Source organism: Pelobates fuscus, chromosome 2, assembly GCF_036172605.1.
Source record: "Pelobates fuscus isolate aPelFus1 chromosome 2, aPelFus1.pri, whole genome shotgun sequence".
Classification (NCBI taxonomy): Eukaryota; Metazoa; Chordata; class Amphibia; order Anura; family Pelobatidae; genus Pelobates; species Pelobates fuscus.
The window spans coordinates 359,577,628-359,605,213 of NC_086318.1; positions in this window are offsets into that span (position 1 = coordinate 359,577,628).

The window sequence follows — 27,586 nt, forward strand, 5'->3', positions numbered from 1 at the left end:
TTGGTCATTCGACACATGGAGCTAGAAGGGGATAATTCCAATGTTATGAGGAAGGACGGGGTTCATTTATCTCCCATTGGTTTGGATATCTTCAATGTGGGTTTAAAGTCAGGATTGGAGGCTGCGCTGTCTGCGGGAGGGGCGCGATGCCGGCGCGGCATCGCGGTGGCGGGATCCCTGGACAACGCAACTAGGAGTAAAGGAGAAAGACACAGAGTCGAGTTGGAGAGACGCAGACCGCACGGGGGCTGATGGCAAGTGCTGGCTGTTGAGGCTCTTGGGAAAAAGAGGTGGAGAACTGTCTGTTGGGTTAACCGCCCAACAGCTGACAGGTTATGGTTATTGGATTTGAATTAAGTTAATAAAGCTGTGGCCGTTGCCCTTATCCACAAGAAAAGTGTGTGGTGTCTTATTGGGAGGGCAACGGGAAGGAAAAAGGATGGCTCCGCAGTCAAGTTTCCCCCTGTACACCTTGGGAAGGGGGATCATGACTGCTGCCCATGTATGGGGGCTGGACTAAATTGGATAAAATGTTGCAAATATATGGGGTTTGGGGAGAGGAGAGGGGAGGAGTCTTACCAGTCAGCAGAGACTCTGGAGGGAAACTGGTGGAAACTCACACCCACCCTCCCCTTGGTTATGGATGTGTTGGTTTTGTTTGTTTGGTGTCTTGCTGTTGTTTCTTGTTTTGTCACAGCTTGGTGGTATCCCTCTTTACAGCGCAACTGGTAGTAAAGGAGAAAGACATGGAGTCGAGTTGGGGACACGACAGACCGCACGAGGGCTGATGGCAAGTGCCGGCTGTTGACGCTCTTGGGAAAAAGCGGTGGAGAACTGTTGACAGGTTATAGTTATTGGATTTGAATTAAGTTAATAAAGGAAGAAGGAGGATGGGTCAGCAGTCATGAATTGTAAGAGGAGCAGGTGAAGTTTTATCTGATACACACTGTATAGCCACTCCTGCAGCTCTAATATCAATCTGCCTATACTACAGAAAACAAAGTAGGGCGAGTTGTTTGCAAATAACCCTTCAAACTCCAGCACTCAAAGCAAACAAAACTAAATTGAATCCATCTAACACTAAACCCATTTATCCTAAACAGCCATTGTACCACAACTTTAAACCATTTCAAACTGTTAATATTTCTTAATATTAAACACTCTATCTAATCTAACTGTGATGTTAGCCCGTCTCTAGCCTTAAATCCCCCCTTTACCCTAATCACGTCTAACATTATCTTTAACCCTACATGCATTTACATAGCTACATACACTCATTACACTCACAGATTTAAACACAATACATTACAAGCAGAGCTGAAATATGCACATACATACTTTTATACATATACAGTTATGAAATCTGAATATGTTTTTTAGATGTTTTTAGGCCTGCAATGTCCAGTTAATAAATTCATTATACTTTATCTGCCTTATGCTGGTGTTGGGGAGCAGGGGTTGTTAGAATTTTGTGCCTACAGAGATGTAAATCTGAAATCTGAAAATGATGTTGAAGGTTAATACCTTGGAGGCCAAAAGATGGGCCAGCTCTAAATGTCTCCACTTGCCTATATACATGATAACTCCAACCCACAAAATTATATTAAATAAACTTTTTTCAATTGTTTTCCCATTTTTGTGCATTTTAAACATGTTATATTATATGTAATGCAGTTATATCCACTGATCAGCCACAACATTAAAACCACTAATGGATGAAGTGAATAACATTGATTATATCGTTACAATGGCACCTATCAAGGTTGGTGGGATATATTAGGTAACTGCAAGTGAGCAGTCAGTTCTTGAGTTTCATGTGTTGGAAGCACGAAATGTTGGGCAAGCAAAAAGATCTGAGGGAATTTGACAAGGGCCAAATAGTGATGGTTATACCACTGGGTCAGAGCATAACCATAAAGGCAAGTCTTGTGGGGTGTTCCCGTTATGCAGTGGTTAGTATCTACCACAAATAGTGCAAGGAAGGACAACCGGTGAACCAGCGTCAGGGTCAGAGCTGCCCAAGGCTTATTAATGTATGTGGTGAGAGAAGGCGTCTGGTCTGATCACACAGAAGAGCTACTGTAGCTCAATTGCTGAAAACTGTAATGCTGGCCATGATAGAAAGATGTCAGACCTCCCAGTGCATCATAGTTTGCAGCATAAGGGGCTGCATAGACACAGACTATTTAGAGATCCCATTATGCACCTTCAATGGGGACGTGAATGTCAAAACTGGACAATGTAGCAATGGAAAAAGGTTTCCTGGTATGATGAATTGTGTTTTCTTCTAGATCAGGCGGATGGCCAGCTGCATGTGCATTGTTTACCTGGGGAAGAGATGGCAGCAGAATGCATAATGGAAAGAAGGCAGGCCGGCAGAAACAGTGTTATTCTCTGGGCAATGTTTTCCTGGGAAACCTTGGATCCTGGCATTCATGTGGATGTTACTTTGACATTTACCACCTACGTAGGGATTGTAGCAGACCACGTACACCCCTACATGACACTATTGTCCCCTAATGGCGGTGGATTCTTTTAGGAGGATAATGCACCCTGCCCCCACTGCAAAAAATATTCAGGAATGGTTTGAGGAACATGACAAAGAGTTCAAGGTGTTGACTTGGCCTTCAAATTCCCCTAATCTCAATCCAATTGAGCACCTTAAGGATGTACAGGAACAACAAATCCGATCCATTGAGCCTCATTTCGCAACTTGCAGGAGTTTAAGGATCTGTCGCTCTTGTTGCTAGATACCACAGGTCACATTTAGAGGTCTTGTGCATCAGAAACATTTTTGGGCACCACTAGGGGGATCTACAAAATGCTGTGGCTGATCAGTGCACATGCAAATAGCCATTTACTTAAAAGTAGAAAAAAGAGCACAAATAAATAAAACAAGTTCAAAATAAAACATTGATAAAATGAAGAGGTTTACTGGTGGATCATTGTCTTGAAGATCTCACAGAAAGGCAATGAGGAGTAGAACAGCATTAACACTGATATAAATTTCTGAATAATAATCTAAAATCTGATCAGAGCTGGACAAAGAGTGAGAGGAGTTAAATACCCTAAGTGGAGAGGTATTACCTTAACCCCTTAAGGACCAAACTTCTGGAATAAAAGGGAATCATGACATGTCAGACATGTCATGTGTCCTTAAGGGGTTAAAGCAGGTAAGGTGTGAGTTCCAGCAAGCCTTCAGCTACACAAATCTTATACTACCACTTTTCAAGAAGGACAATGTCATGTAGCCTTTCCTCCACATCACAAAAAAATGATATGGCAGTAGATGTTGTGAACTGCATCTCCTGTAATGTTCTTACTGGCATAATGCTGGCAAAGCATCAGGAAAGACATAGTCCACAACATCCTGAGTGCTGAAGGTTGCCTACTCTTGCTTTACCGATCTGTTGCTAATGTGCTGATGCCAGATACCACAGGACACATTCTGAGGTCGTGTGGAGTCCATGCCTCTATGTATCTGAGCTGTTTTGGCAGCATGATGAGGACCTCCAAAATATAAGGCAGGTGGTGTTAATGTTGATGCTAATCAGTGTATGTGTATTGAGTGTAAAAAGCTCTGAACTTAATACAAAAGAGGAAAACTATGTAGCTAAACAATTGCCTTAGTTCTTGAGGGATTACATGTGTGCGCATTCTGTCAAGTCAGTCTTTAGTTCTTATATCTTGCAAGATCATGTATGCAGTGCCACCTACAGTCTAAACTGTTACTTAGCATTTCCAAACCTTACAATTGACAAATACATTTTAAAAGTTTTTTTTGTTTTTTTTTTATTGTTGTTCTGGCCCTCTACATTTTACCTTATTTTGTTTTCATAAATGTTTGCATATTTGTATTTTCTTTCCTAATAACAATAATATCCGTGTCAGTATAGATGATTTAGCTTGGGTGGGTACTGCATGCAATCTTGAGGCCTTAAGCATGACTGATGAGATGAAACTGACTTACCTCCAATTTTCCTTGGTTGACCACAATGACTGAACTATTCACATTAATTCTCCTTCCTCCATGATGACAATTATTCATCTTTCTGCATTCTATGCAGAGCCTGTCTCCACACTTTATTTCTCTGTTTAGCATCTGTCTTATATTACTTTTTGGATGCTTTAACGGTAAGCATGTTGATTCTCATCAGATCTACCAGTCTCCGAACTATTCACCCGAACTGGCAACTGTCTTTTCTGTCCTAAACTTTTTGCTTCTTTTTCTACAGAAATGTGGTCTTCAAAGGGCAAACCATTCACCAGCAATAGGAGATTTTGATATAATTTTCTAAATTACCTGCTGCCATGTTAGGTGCCTGTAGGCACACAATTCTCAATTATCTCTAAACACAAAAAAACATATTTTCACCAAAACCCGAAAATACCTTAAACCCCATTGGAACCCCACAAAAGTCATATCCCCTGATAGCCCCGATACCAACAAAATCAGCCAGATTGGTTCAAGGGTTTGGGAATTCAATGAAAGTCATAATTTGACCGACCAAACATGAGGCTCCTGCCCAGACAGAGTTCCATGAAATCAGGCTGTGCGGTCGGTCTCTTTCCGGAAGTCCAAAAAACGAACAAATCCATGAACTGGCTCAAAGGTAGCGCTTGTTCCCCTAAATTCGTGGGAACAAACCTACTGAACAGCGCTCTCCTGGCTGGTTGGTGAACAGAAGCAGGTGTTAGCAAAGTTTGACCAGTGTTCTGGAATTCGAGTGTCCGATTTTAGTTCCAGACACTCGACGACCAAGTCCCGCTGTCTCCATCGTGCTACAAGATAGCCGCCATTTTCTCCAGCACGTGGCGTTCAGTTGTACGAACGGCGACCACACAGAGAGAGCACTTAATTCACTGTTCTTTTTCAAGTTAATGAGCCAGGGGGGTGTTCGGTGTTCGGTAGTTTCAACTAAAGAACGGGAAAAAGTCAAAATACTGAATAAACAGGGTAGTTTCTTCACACTGGTGATCATGGAAGAGTTTAGAGCCCTCAAGGCAGGGTGAATTAACCTCAATTGGGAGTCGGATATAGTCTGAAACACACATCTATAAAAACAGACCGTAGTGTAGTATATTATACATTCAGGTACAAAATAATGTATTCATATGGTTATCCAACTCACATGTTGCCATAGTAGACTCGTATTTTTAAGGTTCCATCAAATATCTCTTTGGCAATCTTGGACCGGAACATAAAGACCCTTGAGTATGGACTTACATTACTGTGGAACGTCCAATGCTCGGGAGTCTTCTGAGGCCTGTGTGGTGAGGTCCACTGTGGTCATTAGATACTGCAGGAGAGAGAAGCACACTTCTCCAATGCCAGAGTAGAGTGTCTGTATTACGGTAGGTCTTCCTACATCTAGGCCTTAGGCCTAAATTTATTATTTGTTAATAAGTGTTTCAAGTGATTTATTATTTTTGGATAAAGTTTTAAAATGATTTTATATTTTGAAAACTATTTTAATATTATGATTTTTTTTATATAGTATTTATATGTGCGGTGTGTGTTTGTGAGGGTGTGTGTGTGAAGGTGTTCAGGGTGCGTGTGAGGGGTGTGGTGTGTGTGTGAGGGTGCAGTGTGTGTGTGAGGGGGTGCAGTGTGTGTCCATAAAGTCTATATTGTGGGGGGGTCTGATGGGGAGCAACGTGCATATTTTTTTTTATTTAAAAGAAATAAGTTTGTCTTCCCAACCAGCTCCTCTGACTGCAGGCTGACTTCTCTTCACTCGCGAGCTGTGTCAGAGCATTGCCATGGTAACATGCAGCAATGCTCCACACAACCTGCTCGCAGGAGGAATGATCTGTCTCCCGGGTCCTCTCCCCCCTCTATTGCATGAAGTGCACAGAGGCTAGTGAGGGAGATCTTTGAGCTCCCCACCGTCTGGGAAGACAGGTAGCAGGACCAGCTTTGTGTGGGTCAGCAGGGGAGATAAAAGGATCTTCTCTGTCAGCCTTGGCTCATGGGCAATGAGGTGGGGTCCCTATGCTTGTGGGGCCCCTGGGCAACTGCCCAGCGTGCCCATGCGTAAAGTTGGCCCTGGTTTAAATGATATGTCACATTATGTGTTTGGTGGTGTGTGTATTTGTGGGGCTACTTGTGGTATTGGTGAGAGGCTGCTTGTGGGGTTTTGTGAGTGTATGTGGATTGTCAGGGATGTTGTAGGAACTGTCTGTGTGTGGTTTGTTTGTATTATTTTTATGAGGAAGAGGCTTCTGCTGCAGCTTTATGTATATCTAGCAGTGTGGTTGGCTTTCCTCGGATACATTAGGGACAAGACTAACCAGGTACAGATCAAGGGCGGGAGCTGCAATTGTTGCTGTGGGCTGCTCTACTCCAATACAGATTCCAGTTCACAAGTGCGGGGAGGAAGTGATCGGAGATGATAGTCCACACCCTGTTTGGCTCTGGCAGCCATAGGTTGCTGACCCCTACTTTAGACTACATGTTATTATGTTACATTAACTTTGTTGCAAGGCAACAAAACTTGTTACATTTACCTGATTAGTATGTATTCTGTTATAGAAATTGCTTTTCTTGCTATGTTTCGGTGTTCAATTCCTGAAATAGTTCAGTACTACTTTTGCCTCTTAGATAAACTTGGAGAAAACACTTTAAAGACTGTAAGGCTGTTTTTAGGCCTAATCATCTCTTTAAGGGACATCAATTTGAGACAACTGTTGCATTAAAAAGTTTTAGTTTGAAATGAGACAGTTGCTATATGCTACAAGATGAAAAAAGCAGGTACATGTGATTTTGTTTTTCTTTATACATACCCACTTATTCATTCATATGCTTTCTATGCCTACTCCAGGGGGGACCCTGAATTATCCAATCAATGTCTTATCCCTAGGAATGAAGTAAACATTGGACATGCCTGACAGATTTACTCATGGAAGATCTCTTCACCGTGCAAGATTCTGACAATGGGAGAAAAGAGGGAGTCTAATCAGTGTGATCTGTGCAGAGCAGGCTCAAATTTAAGGATTTTCTCACTGCTTTTTTCTGTAGAATAATGCACTGTTACTGTCATTAGTGGACTGGTCTAAAACTGACATGGGTGCGTAAGAGGGAGGGGTGGGCAGGGCTGGAGAAACTCCCCTAACTGAAAGGCGTGCCCAGCAATGCAATCTGACCAAGGTTATGGTATGTTTATAAACATTTATTACATATGTTTTAAAAAAAAAAATTCTTGCTTTATTTTGGCTTGTATATTTAATTTAAAGTGATGCATGTCCCTTTAAAGGGTACTGGGTTTCATTAATCTAAAGATCTCCACTTCAGTAAACCTTTCAGCTAGGCTTTCATTAATCCCTTGGTAAATATTGTTGTAAGTAAAATCCAAATCTGAACTTTGACAAACAGAATTTTAAATTATCTGCAGGGCTACCTTGATGCAACATGTAATTCGATTAAAGTCACAGTTAATCCAGCTTGACATCCCAGTAACCAGTAAATAACCCCCAAAGATTCCATCCACTCATATCAACCTCTCCCACCAAACACGGCTATTGATCACCTAACCCCCAACAGACACTAAACATAAAAGATTACCACTATCCTCAACAAATTCCACTTCTCAGTTATTACTAAACTTGGGCATAAATTAGTTTTGTCCATAAACAAATTGATTCAATTTATTATATAATTAATTTTATTTCAGAACGAATCAATTCATTTGGGTGTGAACTAAAGGGACATTGATTTGTAAAAAATGAATTAATTTATGCACAAATCAAATTTTTGAAGTCCAGTTAATACCATGTAAATGCTGAACACTCTTGTCTTTGAGGAGCAGCTTCCTAAATATAAAAACATGGTCGGATCACCTGCCTCTTCGGATCTGGGGCTAAAAACTCTTATCAAGGACTGTGGATACAATGATTAGCACATTACACCAACACTCTATCACATTACTGATTCCCTTTAGGAATGTGTACACATGCTGCCAAAGAGACAGAAAGCATGTGTGGAATGCAAGTCTATTTAATGATTCTCTGATTTCACATTTACAATCCTTGAGCAAATATTCCATTTGCAGTAAAATTGTGGTTACATTGCAGAAGATCTCAATATCTTAAACAGTGTGATATGATTTGTTTTCAATAAAAAAGTAGGAAATAGAACAATGATTTACATCCAAAAAGCAAATATATGGTTTATTCATAAAACAATCAATCATAGTGAACAATCAATCATAGTGAAAATCAAATTACAATATTTAGGCAAAAATAGCTGATTGGAAAAAAATCTCCAACACAATAATAGTCACTGTTTGGCTACTTTAGAATTTTGCAAGTAAGTTTTTAATTCACTACAATTTAAAGTTCACTGAACCCTTCAAATTTGAACGTTATGATGTTAATGTCAGGATTACTGTAGATGCCCAACACGCAGAACTTAAGTAGATAATGAGAAAATACCTAAGACGTATTACCGGGCCTTAGAATGACCAGATTTAACGTATAAAGGCAAAAACCACAAGACAGGGTATAGACAAGACGTAGAAATAACGTAAACGATGAACAAGCCACGGGTCAAGGAATGAATAAATCAGAATAGTCAGGAGCCAAGCCAAAGGTCAAGGAATACTTAGATCGGATAGTCAAAAAGGGAAGCCAAGGTCAAATACACAAGAAACAATACAAGGAACGCGCTCTCGGATAACCAATATGGAAACCACGACCCATGCCACTTTCTGACAGGAGCGGACCCGGCGGGCGGCGTGACAGTTAATTAGTACCAGCCACATTACAGAGCCAGTAAAAATGACTATAAAAATATAAAACTATGGGATCCAATCTTTTTGGATAAGCTTTTCAAATGATTACACCTACACTAAAAGAACCCATAGCACGCCATAACATTGAAGTGATATGGATGTAGTGTCCCAGTTATTTTAGTATTTCAATGAAAAACATTTTAGAAGCGGTTATTACTATTATTATTATTATTATGTTATTATTTATATAGCTACAAAAAGAGAAGTTCTGCGCTCACTCCCATCACTACTGGGCCGGCAGCAAGGACTACAGTACACATGAGCCCCAATATATAGTAAAAACCAAAGAAAAGAAAAAGTTACCTGTGCTCTCTCCTCAATCCCAAGGAAGCTCAAGGAAGCAGGCTGAAGGGTCAGTGTTAGGACCCGCTTAGAGGGGTCTGCCTTGACGTTGGCAGGCGGGCATTCCCTCCAATGGCCATTGGAGCAACTAAATTACCTCCATTTGTCTAAATATACATAGGGATTAAGGAGAGAGCGCAGGTAACTTTTTCTTTTCTTTGATTATTTATATAGCGCCAACAAATTCCGCAGCGCTTTACAGTGGGTGGACGAACAAACATGTAGTTGTAACCAGACAAGTTGAGCACACAAGAACAGAGGGGTTGAGGGCCCTGCTCAATGAGCTTACATGCTAGAGTGAGTGGGGTAAAGTGACACAAAAGGTAAGGATAGTATAAGACTAATGACAGTTGCAAGAGAGGAATCAGTCGGGAGCTATTAACAGTTTAATTGACATGCTTTTATGAAGAAGTGGGTTTTTAAGGATTTTTTGAAGGAGTGGAGACTGGGTGAGCATCTAACGGGGGAGGAAAATGAGTTCCACAGGAACGGTACAGCCCTCGAGAAGTCTTGGAGGCGAGCATTAGAGTTGGGAGTACGGACAGAAGATAGACGTAAGTCTTCAGCAAAGCGTAAGGGCCTAGACGGAACATACGTGTGTATTAGGGAGGATAGATAGGTGGGAGCAGCATTATGTAGAGATTTGAAAGCAAGAACCAGAATTTTAAATTGAGCCCTATATCTTACAGGAAGCCAATGTAGGGACTGATAGAAGGGTGAGGCGTGGAAGATGCGGGCAGACAGTCTGGTTCTAGCTCATCTTGTGCTAATACAAAGAGAACCAGGGCCATTTGCTTATCAGACTGATCCCACCCAAAAGGATGGTCCAGAACCAAAATGCAGTCTGGGTGTCTCTGCACAAGAGATACAGCAACCCCGGACGATCGTTTTAACCTTGTTTGGCCATGTCAGTGAGGTATAGCCGACACGCCTCTAGGCACCATGGCAAGGGGTCCATGTCTGGATAACCCTTTAAACTTTAAAATGTTTCTAGTTGGTCTACTGTTGCCTTCACTTTGAATTCATACTCTCTGGTACAGGTATTCAAAGTCATATCAAGGGAATTTGAAATTTTAGATTAAATATTTTGAACTGAAAGTAATGTTGACTTGGAGAAAATTTTAAATTCAGTTATTTTGGATAAAAATCTGAAATTCGCTTTGAATTAAAATCTTTTTATTTTGTATTTTTTTTATTTTTTGCAGTGCAAAGAATTATAACAGCATGCGTACGGTGCCCCAACGGCATTCCTTACGCTGAATCACATTTTCAACATTGGGGTGTTCAGGATTATGTGCACATATTTTTATAGTAATTATGAAAAAGGTACTTTTGTTTAAATAATGCAGTTTGCTTGTGGCATATAACAGGTGAGTCTAAGCATTTGTGTTGTCAGAGTGAGGTGATTTATCATAGTGTAGTGCTGCTTATTCCTTTAAGCTAGTGTAACTATAGAATGCGAGCATGTTATGCAGTTTAGTAGATATTGGCTAGTGTGTGGTGTAAAAATACGTTACGTAGATCTTAGGTAAGTTAAAAAGTTCTCAGGTATAGTATACGCGTTCCAGTCCTACTATGTATAGTTCAAACACCAGCCTGCAGCTGCATCTCCGAGCCGGTCATGTCACGGTGTGTAGATCATCCGATTCCTGTGCGCAGCTGGATGAGGGAGCATTCGAAGGGGTTCAGCGGGTCGGCTGTGCAGCCCCTTGTAGGCATGGTGCCTCCTCGGCCCTGGATCAATGTGAGGGCTGGTACCTTCGCGCCACGAGCCTGGGGTCCTTCCAGGTCCAGGATCCTTCCCGATAGATGGGTGCGTTGGGCCGTGTGTGGGTCTGACATATGTCTGCGCGTGGTTCCTGTGGCCCTCCGCTTGTGTGGCTGGTACCTGTGGGTCATTCCCCTCAGTGCCCTCTGTCCAGGCGGGCGTTTCATGAGGGTTACAGGGGTATGGCGTGTTTTTGCACCCATCGGAGGTTTCCCAAGTCTCTTGGTGCTGCAGACTTGCGCTGTAGGTGGACCAGAGAGAGGTATAGATGTGGCTGGACGTGTGCGTGCCAGTAGCTGAGCCCAGAACCGGTCAAAGATTTCTTTCAGGGAGTCTTTCGCTTTATGGATGTGGCAGGATTTTGCAGACTGCTGCTGCGTATCACGAGTGTGGTAGTCGCTTGTGTCCGCCATGTTAGAGGCCTTCACCTGCGGACTGTCGACTTTGGCCGTCAGCTTCTATTGCAGGGAGGAAGCTGGGCCGGCTCTGTATGGCAGGGACCGCGATGTCCCCCACCGGTCCATTGGGGGGGGGGGGTGATTGGTGCTTGCCTGTGGCTCCGAGTGGTGAGCAGGAAGCGGCCCCCTTCCCAACCCGTCCTCTCTCGTAGGCCTCAGTCCGCCGTCTCGGTTCCCGGGCATTCCGGGTAGCAAGTCAGGTGTCTACGGGTGTGTGCTGGGTTCCCCAAGCTGTTTAGCCTCTTTTTGCTGGTCTTCCAGGGTGGCACCCCCCGATTTTAAGCTTTTAAATGACCGTTCGGCGGGAGCTCAGGCTGAGCACGTCTTACTTGCTTGCTGGTCAGGCTCCGCCCCCTTGAATTAAATTCTTGACAATTAACAGTTTAGTAAATAAACGTAACTGTTTGTTTGTTTGTTTGTTTGTTTGTTTGTTTTTGAAGCTACTAAAAAAGACAATGGAAATCTGAGTTAATTACAAAACATAGAAATACTTCATAATCCATGTATCCTAAATATATTTAGTAAAATTATGTTAATGTATTTGGGAGTGTTATTTTTGTTTGTGTTGGGTGTGTTTCTGTGCCCTTCCTTATGAATTAAATAGGGAGTGCAATTGTATTTATAAACATAATTACTTTAAAATAAATTGCCAACCTGTCTGACTATTAATAGAAAATCAACAAAATAATACACTATATACTAATAATGTTTAAAATGTGACTACAAAGAACATTTCTAAAAGTTGTGGTTACCATAGAAACAGTTAAATGTTTTTGTTTTGGCACAGTACTACTAAAAGGTTGCCTACCCCTGTACTAGGGGAAACTGTAACATTGTTTGCTCTAAAACTAGCAAAAAGTTTTTTTAGCCATTGGACATGCTTTTTTTTAATTAGCACTGTGCTTCCTGTCACTAATAGTTTTAATAACTCCTACTGCACATATTCATCATTTTATTTAAAGTGCTCCATGACTCTACAGCTCAGACCCGAGACACTAATGCTGTGGCTAGTTGAAAGGTTGCGAAGTTTCAAACTGCAGGACTGGGGCTGTGACTCTGAAGACTGATTTGATTCTGCTTTCAATCTGTTTTAATCTGTAATGATTGTTGATTCTGTCAACCATGCCAGCTGCTTCTTGGTTCGATTCCATATTACCACTACAGATTAATTATATTGCCAGATGCAAATGCACTGTGTGCTGAGAACTAATAGTGAGTCAGGAGTAGATGACAAGGATCGAGTATCAGTATCTTGATGCTTTAACCCCGTGAACACTATGTGCTGAGAGCTAATGGAGACGCTGAAATGCTTCATAACAGCAACAATATTTAAAAGAAAGCTAAGGTTATCATAGCAGGAGCATTACTCAGTGTCATACTAACAAGAGCAGTCTGCCACAAGTGCCACTTATTAGGGGTTGCTGTTCTTTCAGTATGCGTGTTAGGTGGCCACTTAAGCCTGCACACTGACTGTATAGGGACAAATTCAATTCTGGTAGAGGAGTCTGCCTTAAGCCATTAGGCGCCCTGTGCGAAAAGTCTTCAAGGCGCACCACCAAGTTGCCTGTATACAGTCACACACACAGAGGCAAACAGTCACACAAACAGTTACAAGCAGACAGTCAGAGATGCTCAGTTTCAGGCAAAAAGACACACACACACACACACACAGATACAGGCAGATAGTCACACATGCTCAGTTACAGGCAGACAGTCACAGAGCCAAACACACAGTTAAGCGCAGACAGTCACACAGTTACAGGCACACAATCACAAACAGTTACAGGCAGACAGTCACACACACAGTCACAAGCAGACAGTCATACACACTCAGTTACAGGCATGCAGACACTCATGCACGCTGATAGGCGCACACACTCAGTTAAAGGCAGGTAGTCACACATAGAGGCACACACAACGGCACAGCTACAGCGACACACACAATTGGAGTCACACACAGTTACAGTCACACAAAGGCAGAAAGTAACACACATAGGCAGACAGTCACAAACACAGGCAGACTGTCACACACAGGCAGAAAGTCACACACACAAACACACACAGGCAGGCAGTCACACAGACAGACAGTCACACACACACACACAGGCAGAAAGTCACACACACAGGCAGGCAGACAGTCACACACACAGACAGATAGTCACACACAGTTGGTTGTTGGGGAAGCAGGGGCTACTTCCTTCTTCCCTCTTCCTGTGCAGCAGTTACCAGGGGCTTCGGGTATTCGGGTATTAGACGGTGCGATAAGCCCCGCCCCTGCCGCTCGGTAAGCCCCGCACCCGCTGCCTCGATTTAAAAAAAAATGTTTTAAAGACCCAGGTGGAGAATAATTAATCCTCCACCCGGGTACCTGTTTTAGCTCTCCTGCACTCCTGTCACCCGGCCATGTGCGAGCTGTGTCAGCCACATGGCGCCACCTGATCCATGGCGCCCTGTGTGGCCGCACAACTCGCACACCCCTATGGCTGGCCCTGTCTGGCACCAGACCCTCTTAAAACTTCACCAGCCACCAAAGGATACTAACTTGATAAATTTGGGTTCACTGGGTTGATGGCCTATTCAATGCTTCAACTTGACTTGTTAGGGTCTCCTTCTAGGTCATGTTATTCCCGGATACCCCTTTTCCATCTATCGATTCTCTTTTTCCCTTTTTTGCTCTTTTATTGTTTTGTATTTCTTTTGATAACATTGTGAATGGACAACACCAGTATTGCTAATTGAAAACTTTGCCTTTTTTTTGTACTGTGAACGACTTAAAATTAAAGCGGCACTGTCATCCCGTTTTTTTTTTTTAACCCCCCTCCCGCCTCCACTACATCTAACTTACCCCCTAGTCACCCCCAAATGCCCCTAAGCCCCCCATATTACCTATTTTTATTCTTTATTTTCTGCCCTGATCTATATTCAGGGCGCCGCCATCTTTGTGTGGGTAGAGGAAGTCCCTGTGGAACACGTCATCTGCCCACACTAGATAGCCTGTGAGATTCCCGCACATGCCCGGTGAAATACCTGGACATGCGAACGGGAATTTCATCTATTCATTCAGAAAGCCGAATGAATGAATAGAAAAATCAGACGAACAAACAAACACCGAATATCAGTGTTACATGTGATTCAAATTTATCTTCTAGTGCACCTATTATAATAATTTATATTTTGAAAATTATTCAATTACTGCAAAATTAATAAGGATAGCCTCTTCTTATTTCGAGTAAACCCAGTGATTCATGAGTGTCTCTTCCATTTATTTCCTATTAATTAGTATCACTCTGACCTAAGATCAAAATTTAATCAACTTGTGTAAATATTATTTTATCTATTTCCCTTCCCCTTTTTTTTTCTTTTTTAAAGTACTACTCCATCATGTGAAAATACCCGTTCCTAATCGGTTTGAAATGTCCCTAATGAAAAGTAAATATCATTATCATTAATTCTTTTAACTATTGTTCCGCTTAATATTATTCCTTACAGTGTACTTTTTTCCCCAAACCTTCGTGCTATTTCACTTCGTGATTCGGTCATATATCCTAAATAGTGATTCAATTTCAATTATTTACAAAAAAAAAAATTCAATTCAAACTCAATCCAAATTAGGAGATATTATCTTACTAATTCCAATTATCTCCCTAATTATACTATATTTGCCAACCAATTTGTAACTTTTTCAAGTGAGTCAAATATGTGCGTAATCCCATCTTTGGAAACTATAAGTTTAGTCGGAAATCCCCATCTGTATTTTAAACTTTTTTCTCTTAAGCGTGAAGTAGCTGGAAAAAATTGCTTCCTCGCTTTCCTTGTCTGGAATGAGAGATCCGGGAAAACCTTTATATCCTTAAATTTTCCCTGATCTCTTTCCGTTTGTCTTGCTGCTTTTAGAATTTTTTCTCTAAAGGAGTAAGAGTGGCAGGCAATAATTATATCTCTTGGGAGATCGTCCGGGAGTGTTCTTGGTTTATATAATCGATGTGATCTTTCAAGAAAGTCCGTTTTATCCTCGATATTTATTTTGAGAACTTTAAAAAACTCTGTGAGGTAGTTTGCCAAATTTTCTTGTGAGATAGATTCCGGAATATTTTTTATTCTTAGATTGTTTCTTCTTCCTCTATCCTCCATATTTGTAGATCTCTCCTGCAATTCATTTATCATCTCTTGTTGTTTCTCAATAGTTTCTTTTTGCTTCTGTAGGATAAATTCCAAATTTTCTATTTTTTGTTCGTTGACTTTGAGTTTTTGTCCAGTCAGTACTAAATCTTGCTTTAAATTGGCAAAGCTCCCCTGCATTTCTATTTTTATTTGTTCCAACTGTAGCTCTAAACACTCTTTTAAATACACTGGAGTAATCATTTGTTCTTCTACGTGTTCCTGTAAGTCTATCTCATCTCAGGGTCTCAAGTGACCTTACTTACAGTCATCTTATTTGGCGTTGATACTGAAGAGATTTCCAAGGTACTTTTATCTCCTGGGGCATTGAAAAAATTTGAGAGTCTCTTTTCTTGTTTTTCCTTCTTTTCCCGATCTTTCTTTGGGAGAGGCTTTTGATCTTGTCTTTGATCTGCTGTTTTCCTTGTTGTCATTGTTCCAATCTGTTTAGCCTCGATTTTCTAAACAGCTTTTCTCTTTTATTTCTTTTCTATAGAAATTTCCTGTCCCTTCCTTCCCCTTTGCAAGTAGAGCTTCTCCCCTTCTCAGCCTTCTTTGCCTTCAGGGAGGTTAATGGACAGGGATTATATTTAGCTTAAAAATTTAATTAATCCAGCTGCTCCGAGGCCCGCCTTTTTCCAGATATAAATTCCAGTCTGTCCACTGTATTTACCAATCTCGTTGAGTAGCAGCCCTCTGAGTATAGGTTTACATTCACGGCAATACCTGATTCATAATATTTGAGCTGACGTAATTTAACTATAACGCCGTTTAGCTGAGGTGCCCTGATAGACCTTACTATTATTTATTTTATTTTTTTACCACTCTGAAAGGTGATAACTTATCTATCTGTTTCCTTGTTATTTCATTTTCTTACTTCAAATCAGTTCAGATACAGTTTTTTACACCGCTTGACTTCTCCACTTACAATTTCTCCACTTGAGTACTTAAGTGCTTTATTGAGCAGTGTTTGTCTAAATTAGCTTTGCACCCTTCCCAGCTTCTCACTGCAATACTTGCTATACTTGCACTTCCCTCAGGGCAGATTGTCAAACCGGGCTTTTTAATATTTTATATATCCTTCGCTTTTCTCTTCCTTATCACTTCTGCTGTCTATTTTCCCAAATTCCTCTCAAAAGAAAAAAGAGAAAAGGAAAAAAAAGTCCTTTCAAAACTCACAGCCACTTCTACTTCAACTCAACAGGGAGTAATTATTAAGTCCAGTTTTTTTTCTCTTTAAACTGCCTTATTTTGTAATATAAATCACTCAGGTTGTTATTTCAATAATCAGCTCCAATTCCAGCTGCCCTCATCGTTTCCACATAACTCCTTTCTAGATGTTTATATAAATTTTGCCTTACCAATGTCACTTTCCACACAGCAGATGACTTAGAGGTAGAGGCAGACTTAGAAGACTGGAGCCTGGAGCCGGTAAGCAGCATAAACTGTCTCTCCTGTAGTGCAAGTCTAGGCAGCATACGCATCGAGGCAAACAGCTACGAGATCAAAACGGATGATGACTTCCTCAGCGTACTCGTCGAGGCGAACAGCCGCACATTCAGATGGATGGTGTCTCCCTCATTCCCGCGTGGGACTCCAGCTCAGCTCAACACGGCGGCGTGCACGCTACGCTCCCTGCACGGTGGGTGGGGGCCATAAAATACAATGGGGAGGGGGGGGGCACCTGTCATCCCTGCCCCCACCCTTGAGCGGTGGGTGGGGGCCATAAATTACAATGGGGAGGGAGGGACCACCTGTCATCCCCCACCCTTGAGGTGGAGGCCCTAAATATGAGAGGGGAGGACCTACTGTCCTACCGCTGACCCCCACCCCTGCGCAGTGGGTGGGGGCCATAAATCACAATGTCCTACTGTCCTCCCCCCCCCGGCCCCCCACCCATGAGCATTGGGTGGGGGCCATAAAAATAATGATAACCTAATAATAATAACCTACTGTCCTCCCCCCCCCCCCGGCCCCCACCCCTGCGCGGTGGGTTGGGGCCATAAATCACAATGGGGGGGGACCTACTGTCCTCCCCCCGGCCCCCACCCTTGAGCGTTGGGTGGGGGCCATAAAAATAATGAGGGGGGAACCTACTGTTCTCCCCCCCGGCCCCCACCCCTGGGTGGCGGGTGGGGGCCCTAAAACAAACCTCCCCCCCAATCAAAGGTGACTAGGGGTCCCCAAGCCCCCACCCCCCCACCCCAAAAAAAAGTTATCCCCTACCTACCCCCCTCACCCTAAAAAACAGTGAGGGGGGAATAAAATAACTAACCTGTAAAGAAAAATTCTACTTACCATTTGACGTCTTCTTTTTTCTAAAATCTTCATTTTTCAGCCCCAAAAAAGGCCAAAAAAAACCATAACTTAAAATACAATAAAAAAAAAACCAGAGCACAAAAAAAAAAATCCAGACGAAAAAGAAAAAACCCAACGCAAAAAAAAATTAATCCATCTTCACCCATGGAGAGCTCCGCGCAGACTGAGCTCTGCAGGGCGGGGCAAGGCTTATAAAGCCTTGCCCCGCCCTGCAATTAGGCTAAGAACACTCTGATTGGCTGGTTTAAGCCAATCAAAGTGCTCTTTGTAATTTTACACAGCGTGGGAAAATTCCAAAGAACTTTCCCGCTGTGTAAAATGACACAGAACACTGTGATTGGATGGATTTCAAGCCCACCAATCAGAGTGCTCTTTGTCATTTTACACAGCGTGGGAAAGTTCTTTGGAATTTTCCCACGCTGTGTAAAATGACACAGAGCACTCTGATTGGTGGGCTTGGAATCTAACCAGTCTGCGCGGAGCCCTCCATGGGTGAAGATGGATTAATTTTTTTAGCGTCTGGATTTGCCCTTTTTTTGGCTGAAAAATGAAGATTTTAGAAAAAAGAAGACATCAAATGGTAAGTTAAATTTTGCTTTACAGGTTAGTTGTTTATTCCCCCCTCACTATTTTTAGGGTGAGGGGGGTAGGTAGGGGATAGTTTTATTTGGGTGGGGAGGGGGTGACTAGGGGCTTGGGACCCCTAGTCACCTCTACTGGGGGGGATTTTTATTTAGGGCCCCCACCCGCCGCTCAGGGGTGGGGGCCGGGGGGACAGTAGGTCCCCCCCTTATTGTTTTTTTTAGGGCCCCCACCCATGCTCAGGGGTGGGGGCCAGGGGGGGAGGACAGTAGGTCCCCCCCACCATTCTTATATAGGGCCCCCACCCAACGCTCAGGGGTGGAGGCCAGTGGGGAGGACAGTAGGTCCCCCCCTTATTGTTTTTTAGGGCCCCCACCCACGGCCCCCACCCACCGCTCAGGGGTGGGGGCCAGGGGGGAGGACAGTAGGTCCCCCGCCACCATTCTTATATAGGGCCCCCACCCATCACTCAGGTGTGGGGGCCAGAGGGGGAGGACAGCAGGTCCCCCCCTTATTGTTTTTAAGGGCCCCCACCCACCGCTCAGGGGTGGGGGCCAGGGGGGAGGACAGTAGGTCCCCCACCAACAATTCTTATATAGGGCCCCCACCCACCGATCAGGTCCCCCCCTTATTGTTTTTTAGGGCCCCCACCCAGGACGTTCGGCAATACTGACAGGAGGCATCGTGGGAACAGGGAGGAAAGCTAAGGATCATGGGAAAATTGCTATGACCACTGGAAACGAAGCACACTGTGCTCCTCCGCTGGTCACAGATGGTCACTGCGTAGGAAACCTCCAGAAGAGAAATAGTCCCCACTTTTTCTTAAGTTTTAAAGAAAACTATAGCAGACAGGAAGAAATGAAGAACAGATCCTGAGAGAGGGAGAGAAGAGGAATCGATTGGGGAAAGGTAAGTTCGGCATGACAGTGCCACTTTAAAGAACAAACAAACAAACAAAGAACAAAGTATTTTGCCAGTGTTTATTTTTGCACAGACTAAAGCAATTTGTGTTGAGCCAATGATAGAAATAAGAAGCAGAGGACAATGACCGGAGATGACAAAAGGGGACATTTTTTTTTATTATTATTATTATTATAATAATTTGTTTTTCAAAATGTCTCAAAGGCATTATCTACAATGCATTTGTCTCATTTTGTTGCCCACTCAAGGGAAAAATACCTTATTTTAATTATAGCAGCTCATTGCAAAACAATCTACCTAGGGCTGGGCATGTGAAATGTATGTCATTAGACATGTAACAGTAAAGGGAGAGGAGCAAAGTTTCTCACTGTGTGTACTAAACATGTGGCCTCGCCCAGGTACTTAGATCCTCTGAAAAATGTCAAGTATTTCACTTTCAAAGTATGATGTGAAAATAAGTAACATATGGTATACTGTGTTCAAAAATAGAAATGTTAATTGTTTATTTCAATCAATTAAGAAAATGCAAACTGAGTATACAGAAGAAAAATCTAAATCAAATCAATCTTTAGTGTGACCATCCTTTGCCTTTAAAACAGCATAAATTACTCTTGCACACAGTTTTGTAAGGAACATAGCAAGCAGGTTGTCCCTTGGTAACAAGATATTGTGCTGCCTGGGTCCAAGGATGAAATGCTGCCCCCTCCCTCCCCTCCCCCTCCCCCACTCCACACAAACCACGCGCATAGTAGTGTAGTGAAGGCAGTGTCTTTGTAGGAGATGCAGTGTGTGTATTGTATGCAATGTGTGTAGTTAATGCACTGTGTGTGTGTGTGTTTACAGTGGATGCAGAGAGTGTGTGTGTGTAGTGAATGCATTGTCTGTGTGTATAGGATGCAGTGTGTGTGCAGTGGATAAAGAGTGTGTGTATAGTGGATGCGGCATCTGTATTTGTGTACTGAATGAAGTGTCTGTGTTTGTGTATTGTATACATTGTGTGTGTATAGTGCATTCAGAGAGTGTGTTTGTGAAGTGGATGCAGTGTGTGTTGTGGTTGCAGGGCCAGTGCAAGCATTTTTGACTACTCCAGGAAAAGACGCTGATACCGGAGAAACTGACGGAAGCCAAGCACAGAGAGATGGACACAGGTTTCTTCAGGAAGGAAGAGATTCTTTATTCGGTTCACCGATCGGGACTCAGAGGGACTAATGTCACCAAAAACAGCAAAGTCTGAGTCCTGATCATACAGTGTAGGTCCCTTATATAGGCATGTAGCTCCTCCCATAATCAGTTCAACCTACACATACTCTTATCTAATCAACCGAATAGAGACTAACATCCTGTTTGACCACATGGCTTGCCCAGCACAATGGAGGAGGGGAAATACTCGTATATCCTGTATTCCTACTTATGCTCCTTACACTACTGATTGTATCTTAGCTACGTGTAACTGACTTAACTGGTACATCAACATATGCAAATGCACATACCATGTGGCAATCTTGTCCTAGTAAATTTATTTTTACTGAGATTCCACCACATTCCCCCCTTTGATGCTTCTGATATTTCACAATTCCAGATGCATCACTTAACCATAGTTTGCTTACACCTCAGGTTGCTATGAACCAGACCAGACTTTGCTACTAATGATGTGAATCCCTCAACATTCCTCTTCCTGTACTAGTTCTCCCTGATTTAGAGCCTCATACCTATATATAGCCATTATCTGTGCAGCAGCCTTTCTCTCTGCTATATTCTCTATAATGCTCTGCACAGACCTAACTACCAAAGGAATCAGACATGGTAGGAGAAGGCACAGCATCAAAATTAGCATGACTCCACCTACCAATGCCTTAAGTCCTCCAAACTGCTCATACCAATTACCAAACCAACTACTTGGATTATACCCTTTCCATACCTGGGTAGGCACATGCGCTAGTTTAACCATATGGCTAGTAAGCTCAGCTATTGCTTGCCCTTCATCATCTATTTGAAGACAACAATTGCTTAGGTTAAACTTCCCACATACACCTCCCTCTACTGCCAATAGGTAATCCAAAGCTAATCTATTTTGGTAAATGGCTGTCCTCATCCTAGTATTATGTTTCGCTAGGAGATTGAGCGCTTGTGATGTCTCATTGGTAATTATCTCAACCACTGCCTGTAACCTTATAATGCGGTTGAGCATATATATTGGGGTTCTATATCCGAAAGTACCATCTTCTGCCCAAGTGGCTGGCCCATAATAATCTATGATACGCTGGGGAGGCCATTCATTATCTTCCCAGGTACCTATCTCTAGGGGTCCCCTTTTCTTCCTATGATTCACATCATATACTTTAACTCCCAAAGTCTCTCCTGTTTCAATAGGCAACAAGAAGAAGGATGGGGTGAGCATGCCCCTTCCCAGTCCTGTGGTAACTCCGAATAGGCCTTCTTACCACAGATCCAGTACAAATTTGCTGGGGCTTTCCAACTAGATGTAATAGATAAATTAAACCACACGTCAAACCACAGGTCCCCTGTGGATCTCCATTCCTGAGGGTCAACCAAATTGTACGGGGTTGATACTCCGGATTGAAGCACTTAGGTTCTCCTACTCCTAAATGACAAACACTATATTCTATACCTAGGTATCTACACCTAGACACATATCCCTTACACTCATATTGTGAATGCCAAATTAGGGTCTGGGAAATATGATTACCTGTTATAGTAGTCTTAATGCAAACCTCACAGCTAGGAGTGTCGGTACCTCTACCTTCCTGAATAATAAAAAAACATAAAAATACACATTATCAAGAGCACTTCTTTCGACGTCTTCATCCTCAGTCTTCGTCCGTGCGATGGCACCTCAGCTTCCAGGCTGTAAGGGCTGCAAGGAATGGAGTTCTGCAGGTCCTCTCTTCCCTTCACAGAGGTCCCTTCGAGACACCCTGGCTATGTCACGTGGGTGAGTGGTCTGGCTTTAGTATGGCCGACAAAACACTCACTTACTGATCTCTTTAAACACACTTGTAATCCCAATATCTCCTCGTTACTCCGACTGAGTCATGCGCTTTAACCGGATCTTGCAGGGATTCTCTGGATCTGGTGTAGCTTGCCAAGAATCTACTGCTGCTGGTTTAACCCTGAAGTGATGAATCCACGGAGTCACTTCAGCCACCTTTATTGCTGTAGGGGTAGACAAAAGAACAACATAAGGACCCCTCCACTTAGGCCCTAACGGTATACTGTTCCACTCTTTAATCCACACTTGATCTCCTGGATGATAGCTATGAACAGAGGGATAAATATTCACAGGTAATCTATCTTGTACCCATTTCTGTACCTCCTCCATAGTTTTACCCAACTCTACAACCTGCTGCCGGGTAATTCCTTCTCCCAACTGACTCAAATCCCCCTTAAGTTACCAAGTACGGGAGGTGGACGCCCATACATGATTTCAAAAGGTGAGAGACCCATCCTTCTGGTAGGTGTACTACGAGTACGTAACAGAGCTATAGGCAAAAGAACATTCCACTTAAGTTGAGTTTCTTGACACATCTTTGCCAATTGGTTCTTAATAGTTCTGTTCATCCTTTCCACTTTCCCAGAACTCTGAGGTCTATATGCCGTATGAAGCTTCCATTTAATACCAAGCATATGAGTCAGTTGTTGTAGGCACTGGTGAACAAAGGCTGGACCATTATCCGATCCTATAGAACATGGTAGTCCATATCGGGGTATTATTTCTCGCAACAGGAATCGTACAACTTCTCCTGCTTTCTCTGTACGAGTAGGACATGCTTCTACCCAACCTGAGTAGGTACACACAACTACTAGTAGGTAGCGATGTCCGCCGGATTTAGGCATTACCGTATAGTCTATTTGAAGATCGGACATAGGGAGTCCCCCCATATACTGGACTCCCGGTGGTTTCACTGGTCCTTGCTTTGCGTTATTCTTAGCACATATTACACATCTTCGTACAATGGCTTGAGTCAAGTTGGACAATCTTGGTATGTAGAAATGTTTTCTGAGAGATTCTACCATACTATCTCTTCCAGAATGGGTCCCATTGTGATAGTTCTGGACAATTTCTACAGCTAGTGATGCTGGAATGACTATTCTTCCATCTTCTAACTGATACCATTTGTTCTCCAGGTATTTCCCAGCTTCTGTCTTTAACCACTCTTCTTCTTGAGCTGTATAAACTGGAGTCCATTGAGACAGTTCCACATATTCCTGTCTTCCTGATTCAGCGGCACGCTTAGCTGCATTATCTGCCATCCGATTTCCTTTGGTTACGTCACCATCTCCTTTCAGATGCGCCCGACAATGTATAATACTGTCAGGATCGGGACAGGGATCCAACACGCAGAGTACGAACAGGAGAGATGTACGTATACCGGACCTTAGAATGGCCGGACTAACGTAAGGAGAGAGCAGAGAATAGTCAGAGACAAGCCGGGGTCGAGGGAACGAGAGAACAGGTAAGCGAGAGACAAGCCGAGGTCAAAGGACACGAGAGGTAAACAGGAACGATAGTACAAGCCGAGTCAAAACCAAATAGAACAATAAACATAAGAGCACTGAGGAACCAGACAAGCTAGAACCACGACAGGGCAATGAACCATTACACACATCCCTCTTTTATACCCTGGTTCTTTAATTGATGACTCCGCCCTTGCCGAGCCCTGATTGGTTGTTCCGAACTAGATTGACAGGTCGGGATGTGATTGCCGTCATGACGTCGACTCCTGAGCGTCGTGTCATAAAAGGAAGCGGGACTCTCGCGGCCGGCGTGGGAATGACTATGAGAGCTGTGAGGATTGGATGAATCAGCCCCGCTGAGAGAACGGCCGTCGAGAAGTCTAACCTCCTCCGAGGTAGAGACTTCAGGTACCCTGACAGTACCCCCCCCCTCAGAAACGCCCACCGGGCGGAAGGAACCGGGGCGGGACGGAAAGCGAGCATGAAAAGCCCTGAGAAGGCGAGGAGCATGCACATCCTCCTGGACCACCCAAGACCTCTCCTCAGGACCATATCCTTTCCAGTCAACAAGATATTGCACCTTCCCCCGAGAAATCCGAGAATCGAGGATGGAATTGATCTCATACTCCTCCTGACCCTCAACCTGGACAGAACGAGGGGAAGGCACAGTGGAGGAAAATCTGTTACATACCAAAGGCTTCAATAAAGAAACATGAAAGGAGTTCGGGATGCGTAAAGCAGGCGGAAGAGCCAGACGATATGCAACAGGATTTATCTGAGACAGAACCCTGTAAGGACCTATATAACGAGGAGCAAATTTCATGGAAGGAGCTTTCAAGCGGATGTTTCTGGTACTCAACCATACCCTATCACCCGGAGAGAATACAGGAGCCACCCTTCTGCGTTTGTCAGCGTGTCGTTTGGACACCATGGAATTATGAATAAGGATTTGTCGAGTCTGATCCCACAACTTCCTCAGATTGGCAACATGAATATCAACCGACGGTATCCCCTGGGAGGGGGAGGCCGACGGAAGAACGGAAGGATGAAAGCCATAATTCATGAAAAAGGGGCTAGAACGAGTAGAATCGCAAACACTGTTGTTGTGCGCAAACTCCGCCCAAGGAATCAGACCGACCCAATCGTCCTGGTGTTCAGAAACAAAACAGCGCAAGAACTGTTCAACCTTTTGGTTGGTGTGTTCGGCAGCCCCATTGGACTGGGGATGATAGGCAGAGGAAAAATTTAATTTGATACCAAGCTGGGAACAGAAGGATCTCCAAAACCGGGAAACAAATTGGGAACTTCTATCAGAAACGATTTCAGAAGGAATCCCATGTAAATGAAAAATCTCCCTCGCGAAAATTTCAGCCAATTCGGGAGAAGAGGGCAATTTGAGCAGAGGTACAAAATGAGCCATTTTGGTAAACCTGTCAATTACTGTGAGGATAACCGTATGTTTTTTAGAAACCGGTAAATCAACGATGAAGTCCATAGCCAGACAAGACCATGGTTTCACAGGAATTTCTAGGGGGTGCAAAAGCCCACATGGAAGCGTATGAGGTTGTTTAGTCCTCATACAGACATCACATGCCCCGACGAATTCCTTAAGATCCTTACGTAATGAAGGCCACCAGAAATCTTTAGAGATCAAAGAACATGACTTGCGTATGCCAGGATGTCCGGCAAATTTACTGTTATGAAAACACTGCATAAGTTCCAGTTGGAGTTTAGGAGGAACGAAGTAACGGTCCCCCGGAATAGGTCCGGGTGCCAGATGTTGTAACTTCTTGATCTCATCCAGCAACGGAGAGTGAATCTTAATGCTAGTGCTGGCAACAATATTACGCTTGGGAACTATAGAAGAAAAAACCATATCAGGCATAGTAGAAGGTTCATGTTGGCGGGACAATGCATCGGCCTTAGAATTCTTAGAACCAGGTCTATAAGTGAGAACATAGTTGAAATGAGTAAGGAACAAAGACCAACTAGCCTGCCTGGCAGATAATCGCTTGGCTTCCCCTATATATGACAAATTCTTGTGATCCGTCAAAATAGTAACCGGGTGTAAAGTCCCTTCCAACAAATGTCTCCACTCCTTCAAAGCCAAAATTACCGCTAACAGTTCCCTGTCACCAATATCATACCTGCTCTCAGGGCCAGACAATTTCCTGGAAAAAAAACCACATGGATGCAGTGGTTTATTCAAACTTAACCTTTGGGACAGAATAGCGCCTACACCTGTCTCTGAGGCGTCTACCTCGAGTAAGAAAGGCAAAGATGTGTCTGGATGAACTAATATCGGTGCTGAGGCAAACTGTTCCTTGAGAGTACTGAAAGCAACAAGCGCTTCTGGAGACCATGTCTTAGTATCAGCACCCTGTTTAGTCATGTTGGTAATAGGAGCGATAATAGACGAGTACCCCTTAATGAAGCGCCTATAGTAATTCGAGAAACCGATAAACCTCTGAATGGCCTTGAGTCCCTTGGGCAATGGCCAATCCAAGATAGATTGGAGTTTAACAGGGTCCATCTTAAACCCCTCTCCAGAAATAACGTAACCAAGAAAATTTACCTGAGATTGGTCAAAGCTACACTTCTCCAATTTGCAGTACAACCCATGCTGTAGAAGTTTATGCAATACCCTTCTGACTTGTTTGTGATGAATCTCAGACTCTTTAGAATGTATTAGTATATCATCCAAATAAACTATAACACATTCATGTTGAAATTCCCTAAGAACCTCATTAATCAAGTCCTGGAATACAGCAGGGGCATTGCAAAGCCCGAAGGGCATTACCGTGTACTCATAGTGGCCATACCGGGTATTGAAAGCCGTTTTCCATTCATCACCCTGCTGAATTCTCACCAAGTTATAAGCTCCCCTCAGATCTAACTTGGTAAAAATCTTAGAACCTTTCAGGCGATCAAATAGCTCAGTAATTAGGGGAATCGGATAAGCATTTCTGATTGTTATCTTGTTCAAGCCCCGATAATCAATGCAAGGCCGTAGTGTGCCGTCTTTTTTATCTACAAAAAAGAAACCGGCTCCGGCTGGAGAAGAGGATCTCCTAATAAAGCCTTTGTCTAGATTCTCCTGAATGTACTCCTCTAAGACTAAGTTCTCCTTAGTGGATAGAGGATATACATTGCCCCTCGGGGGCATAGTACCAGGTAGGAGATTAATCTTACAATCAAAGGACCTGTGTGGGGGTAAAGTATCAGCCTTCCTCTTATCAAAGACTGCCTTTAAATCCTGGTACTGGGAAGGTATCTGTAAATCTGTGGGCTTGTTAGAGTTACTAGGTGTGTCCACTAGGCACAACGGTGAGACTTTCTGTACACAACCTTTCTGGCAACCTTGACCCCAAGAGACTATTTCACCTTGTTCCCAATCAATAGTAGGGTTATGCTTTTTAAGCCAGGGATACCCCAAAACTATAGGAACTGAAGGGGATGAGATAAGCATGAGAGAAATCTCCTCCTCGTGTAAAATACCAATGGTTAGTTTAACTGGTAAAGTTTCACGAGAAATAACTGGATCTAATAACGGTCTGCCATCTATGGCCTCAACGGCCAAGGGAGTCTCCTTTAACTGAGATGGGATAGAATGTTTCTTGACAAAGGTTTGATCAATAAAGCTTTCAGCTGCTCCGGAATCTATTAATGCCATAGCTTTAAGTACTCCCTTTTCCCAAGTTAAAGAAACCTGTAATAGTAGCCTATGATCCCTGTAATCATAAGTAGAGGACAAAATAGAAACACCCAAG